Below are 6,000 nucleotides of genomic sequence, written 5' to 3'. Positions count from 1 at the left end.
ATACCACACCCTTCAGGTCTGGTAGGAATTTTACGGAGGAACCCCACCCCCCAAAATAGGGGGAAAAAAGTGTGGTCCCACCTAAAATTTCTAACAAGACCCTTAATCTGAGCACAGGTATGGCAGGGCAGGAAATAGGGGGGAACAAGTGAGTGCCCCCCCTCCTGCCATACCAGGCCACATGCTCTCGGCACTGGGAGAGTACTTTTCCAGGGTCCCCCCTGAAAAAGCACCTAGTACCTGTGCCAATGGGGACAAGGGCCTCTTCCACACAAGCCCTGGGGTGTTGGTTGTTTTTGTTTTTGCTGAAAAACCCCCCACAACAATCCTTTATTAAAAACAATCCCAAAAATGAATCAAACGACATAATCCAAAGGTCAATCAAGACGTCCAGCGTTTTCCATAATGACTACTCATTGAAATAGAAAAAAAAAACGACGCCTTCTGACCTGTCCGCACGCAACATACTCCCACTGCAAAATTACATTCTGACAGATGATGGCAAAGTTTAAACAATTGGGCGGAGCTAGCTGTGCCCAACTGTTTACATTTGTCCGCCGCCTGTCAGAGTCTTCTTGCAGGTCTCGGCCAAAGGCAGCCGAGTCACTCAGCCGAGCCGAACGCATATGCTTCGGCTCGGCTGAGCCGAAGTCACAGCTGAAGCGGTGAGAATGGTCTGCCGGAGCAGACCGTTCTCCCTGCAAATGTAAACAAATGTAAATGGCTCCGCCCAGTTGTATTCAGTGACAGCCCACTGTCCTCAAATTACCTGAGCATGCTGGGATGTCATTGAATGACAACAACTGTGCGGAGCCATTCGTGATGTCACAGCTGACTCCACCCAGTTGTTGTCATTTAATGACAGCCCAGTGTCCTCAAACAACCTGAAGACATCAGGCTGTCATTGAATGACAACTGGGCAAAGGCACCCGTGACATCACGGCTGGCCCCGCCTAGTTGTTTACATTTACAGGGAGAACGGTCTGCTTCGGCAGACCATTCTCACCGCTTCAGCTGTGACTTCGGCTTAGCCGTGCCAAAGCATATGCATTTGGCTCAGCTGAGCCACTCAGCTGTCTTCAGCTGCTGTACGGGCTATTGTGAACAAACCATACAGCAGCCCTTCGGTTCGGCTGAACCGGAGGGCTCCGGAGGCTGATGTAAGCTGAAGGATTAGTCGATGCTTCGGATTAATCCTTCAGCTCCTTCGTGGATAACCCTCTAAATGTTAGTGTTTTACAGTTATTATCAGCTTTCATACTGCTGCTAGCACAGTTAAACACAGCAGTAGCAACTTTTCTGTGATGTGCCTGAGGCTTGATCTCACACATTTTTATATACACTTTGATGCACCATTAAATCTTAATGATTACACCCTTGTTAAGTTAACTAATGATATAATTTGTTTGTTAAAAAAAGAAAAGCTAATATAGCTGTATTTTCAGACAATGTCAGAGCATGGTATAACATTACCTACTTTGTAACATCTCTACTAGTACTGAGTACTTATGGAAAAACGACTCACAAAGAATTAGTTGCGGAACACTTACTTGTGTAGACAGACTATTAAACTGTATCGAAACCGAAAAGCTAAAATGTAATATATTGCAGCTTATCAATTCCAAAAGTCTTATTTCTTACGCTTTTATTTGCTTTATTTTTAACTGAAGATTCAGCCAGTAACACACTCCTTGTCTCCTTGGCACACTTTCGATCGGCAACCCACGATCAGACAATCTAAGGAGCCGGTCGGAAAATCTTCCATTGAACAGACACGGCAGCCAATGAGCTTCCCACTCTGGCTGGGTATCCTCTGACCCCGTTCACATCGGGGCGGTTCAGCCATGCAAATTCGGCTACACAGATCTGCCTGACATGATCGATCCCATACATTGCTATGGGGACCGTTCATGCGACCGTTCGAATCCGTGCGATCCGAACTGTCTCCGCCCGAACGGCTCCCTGCACTGTTTTTGCCACGCTGATCACTGCGGTTTCCATACAGGTTTCAATGGAACCGTGCTGATCAGTGCGGTAACTGCCCTGGTGTGAATGGGCTTTCTGACAGGGGCCGGCGGCCCCTGTCAGTATACAATGTAAACAGCAGGCTTCCTTGATTGACACGCTGTTGATGGAGGAATCGGGTCTATTTATTTTGTTCAGCCCGCCAGTTGAACGAAAAGAAATGATCAGTGTATGGCCAGTCTTAGAATTCGTTTTTTTTTAGGCATTTTTCCTTTATTTTAACCCTGTGATCTGACCACTAAATCTTTTATTTTTAAACTTGCTTTAACAGAACAAGCTGTCCAGCAAAAGTGGAAGTTAGAGGGTTTAGACAAACCATTTAACACGGGCTAAACCATTCTTCAGCTTCTATTAACTTTATCCCAAAACTTAAACAAAACAAAAAAACCTGTTGCTGTAACATCTTAAAAGTGTTATCTGGAGTTCAGCTTTAAAAAAGAACTCCAGGAAAAAAATGTCTTAACCCCTATCGTGAGGCTACCCCTGTACGGCAAGGGTTTAATAGTTTATTTTCGTCTAGGTGTGAAAATAAAAATGTTCTACTCACCCGATCCTTGGAGCTAGATGGTTGTTACACTGGTCCTTCCAGCCTCTCTTCCCCTCCGCTCTGGCGGTCTAAAGTCCCATGAGTCTCCCCCTCCGCTCTAGCAGTCTAAAGTCCCATGAGTCATCACGTCCAATACACTGTGTATTTAACATGAGTACGCCAAGGGGCATTCCGTCACTGGAGCGGAGGGAGAGAGACTGGAGGGACTGGCACTCTAACAGCCATCCGGCTCCGAGGATTGGGTAAGTATCTTTTTTTTTTTGCACCTAGACAAAAACAAGCACTTACCCTCTTTTTTTTTATTTTGTAGTCAAATCCTATTACATAAGTTAGTGCATCTAACGCTACACTATCTACAGGTTGTCAATGATGCTGCCCAAGCGTGGCTCCATTGCTCCTTCATGGAGTGGAGCCACCCTAAGACAGGAAGTGTGTTACTGGCCAGATCTGCAGGTGAAAATAAAGGGAAAAAGCCTTTATAAAAGAAAATGAAAGAAGCCATCACATTTAAATTTTGGTAAGTTTTAATTCATAAAAACTTGGTTTTGGGTTTAGATATGCTTTAATTTCCAAAGTTTATATGTGAAATGTTACATAATTAAGCATTTTATTTACCTGTAAAACTCTGCCTTGTGTATGCAGCAAAAAGCCCTCAGACAACTGTTGGGCCCACTATCTTAGATGTGATGTCAGTCAGTCCTTGCAAACCCAGAGCTGTCACTCAGGGGACAATCTATAAAATTGGCCTTTTGCTCCTCCCTCGGCTGCTACATAAAAAAGATGTATAGGAAGGTGAGGCTAGTGACGGAGATGTTGGGCCAGAACAGACAGTAATTAGACACTCCCAGAAGAGGCAAGGACTATGAGGTGCCCAGAGGGAGGGGGTGTGTTAGGAAATTGTTTTCTGTTTTTTTCATATTAGTTCTTCATGGGTGGGATTACTGGGGGCATGGCAGGGTTTTTTTTTGCCTGCATTGTTTGTAGTAGAGAGGTGAGCCTCTCTACTATCTCTAAGAGTTGGGAGGTATGGTGTAGGGCAGGGCTCAAAATTTCAAGTCCTGAGTTACTAGCCAGGGCTTAAGAGTTACTCGCCACCAGTAGCCCCACCTAACCCCTATCCTGCCCCGACCTTAACTCCGCCCCTAAACATACCATCTTAAATTATCTTAATAAGAATAATTCTTATTTCATGATAGTTGCCGCTTGTAAACGGCAGATTAGGGATTCCTGCTGCAGGAAAATGCAAGTTCCAGGCTTAAAATAAAACACTCCTCCTTCCCCTTATTAACCCCCCCACACAAAATAATAATACACTCCCCTCCCTGCGATCCCCCTCACCTGTTCACGGCTTTGCGGGGAGGATGCTTGAGGAGGATCGATCCCTGGTTATCTAGGGGTGATTAGCGAGGTCTGCAGACCTCACTAATACATCTCTGCTTTCGGCCGGAGCTCAGAACTGTCAGAGCTCCAGCCGAAGGAAGCCGGAGCCGACAGGAGCAGCTCTGTGGTCTGCATCTGAAACAGATGCAGATCGTGGAGCTTCTCCCGCAAGTCAGGTACGCGGTCTGTGATCGCGTGCCTGACATGTCAGCTGTCTGCGGGCAACATAGGACTGGTACTTGAAGACCCAAATTTCGCCCTCACTTTATTTTTACTCGCAAAATGCGAGCAGGCGAGTGGAAATTTTGAGCCCTGGTGTAAGGGTTTACACCTTGTCTAACTTGTCCAGTCAATGATGCCCCCAAGAGTGGTCAAATGGTGTACATCTGCCTTCCCCTGAAGTTAAGAAATTGCCACCCATTTGCAGATGAAATGAAATGAGACTGGCAAATAAATTAAACCTCTTAACATCTAAAAGTTAAAGTCCTGCCTAAAAGTAGACACAACAAGTGGTCAGCTATTACCATTATACACCAAAAAACCCTTCTTTGTGCTCTTCGCTGTAACTAGCTTTATTTTGGTATTAGGAGTCTGTCTTCAGGGTCAAGCCCTGCCATGTGTCATCCCACTGTCCAATTAGAGAACCTTAATGACCCATAAGGGTAATTTTGTTGGATAGAGGAAAAGCAGTTCATATTTTAGAAATATGCACATTACTTACAGAGCTATTCACAAAAGGGTGAAGAGTTTGGAGGAGGCAGGAGAAGTGAACAATCTAGGTCAACATAGCTGCACTGGAAAGTGAGCTAAATTGGAGAATTCTTCCAAATCAGCTATTTTGGCCTAGATTGTTCACTTCTCCTGTCTTCTCCAAGCTCTTCACCCTTTAGTGAATAGCCCTGTTAGTTTAAAGGAGAAGTATGAGGTGAGTGATTTTCACTCAACCTCATAGTTCGAACGGACGTGTGACAATTAAACTGTCCCACGTCGGCTCAATAGATCGGGAAGTGAGCGAACGCATACCGTCGCTTGCACACTTCTCGACCATCTCCCTGCTGAGAACCGTGACTGTCGCTCACGGCTCCCTGTAGGGATTCCCCCCCTGTCCGATCCTCCAGCTCTGACTGGCGGAACGCACGGGGAGGGGGCGGGCACAGCTGGCTCTGCCTCTAGATAGGCAGAGTCAGCTGTCACTCACGCAGCTGGGTGGATCTCGACAATAATGTCGGGATCCTTCCCGGCTGCGGTGGTCTCAGTATACTGGGAGCTGTAGCTCGTGATATACTGATCTTTGGGTCACGGGAGGACGCTAGTTTATGTCCTCCCGTGACCCTTAGGAGAACTATGGGGAAAAACACTTACCCCATAGTTCTCCTATAACTCGTTTGAAACCGCAATGTTAAGTCCAAATAAAAATGCGCTGTGCCATAATTTAACCTTGCAGCAGAGAATGTGGAATACACAACTGTGTGTATTTCTAGTTCTCAGGTGTGATGTTAAACAGACACATTAATTGTCAAATTAACTGACTCTGAAAAATTTGGTCTGGGCAGTTCAGCTTTTAAAACCTCTGGTCATAAAAGGTTATTTTTTTTAAATAGTTTTAAAGTTTATCAAAAAAGAAGGTGATTTATAAATCTTACGCCCAGCCATACACTGGACGAATGCCGTTTGCACAGCATTTCAGCCACTAGATAGACCCAGGGAGTGCTCCTCAGCTCCATCTAGTGGCAGGAATGCTGTCCATATGGCATTCGACCAGCGTATGTCTGGATGGATGATTTGTAAATAGACCCCAAAAAGTCTTGGCTGCACTACCATTTGGAAATTAACTACTTGCCTTCCACCCATTGTAAATAAAGAGATGGACGGCAAGTGCCATACTGCTGGTTGCTCGTGTGCGCTCTACCAGATCGCAGTAACACCTTTAAACACCTGGTAACAGCTGTTACATACAAGCGTTTGGGCAGCTCTACAGCTGCCTGATCACTTGTAGGGTGCCGAAGAGTCGCCGGCTATCCTGGGCTACGCTGTAACCCATGTGGGCC

The sequence above is a fragment of the Nanorana parkeri genome, unplaced genomic scaffold, assembly GCF_000935625.1.
Source record: "Nanorana parkeri isolate BGI_ZX_2015 unplaced genomic scaffold, ASM93562v1 scaffold125, whole genome shotgun sequence".
In the NCBI taxonomy this organism is placed as follows: Eukaryota; Metazoa; Chordata; class Amphibia; order Anura; family Dicroglossidae; genus Nanorana; species Nanorana parkeri.
Note: the sequence above shows the minus strand (reverse complement) of the source record.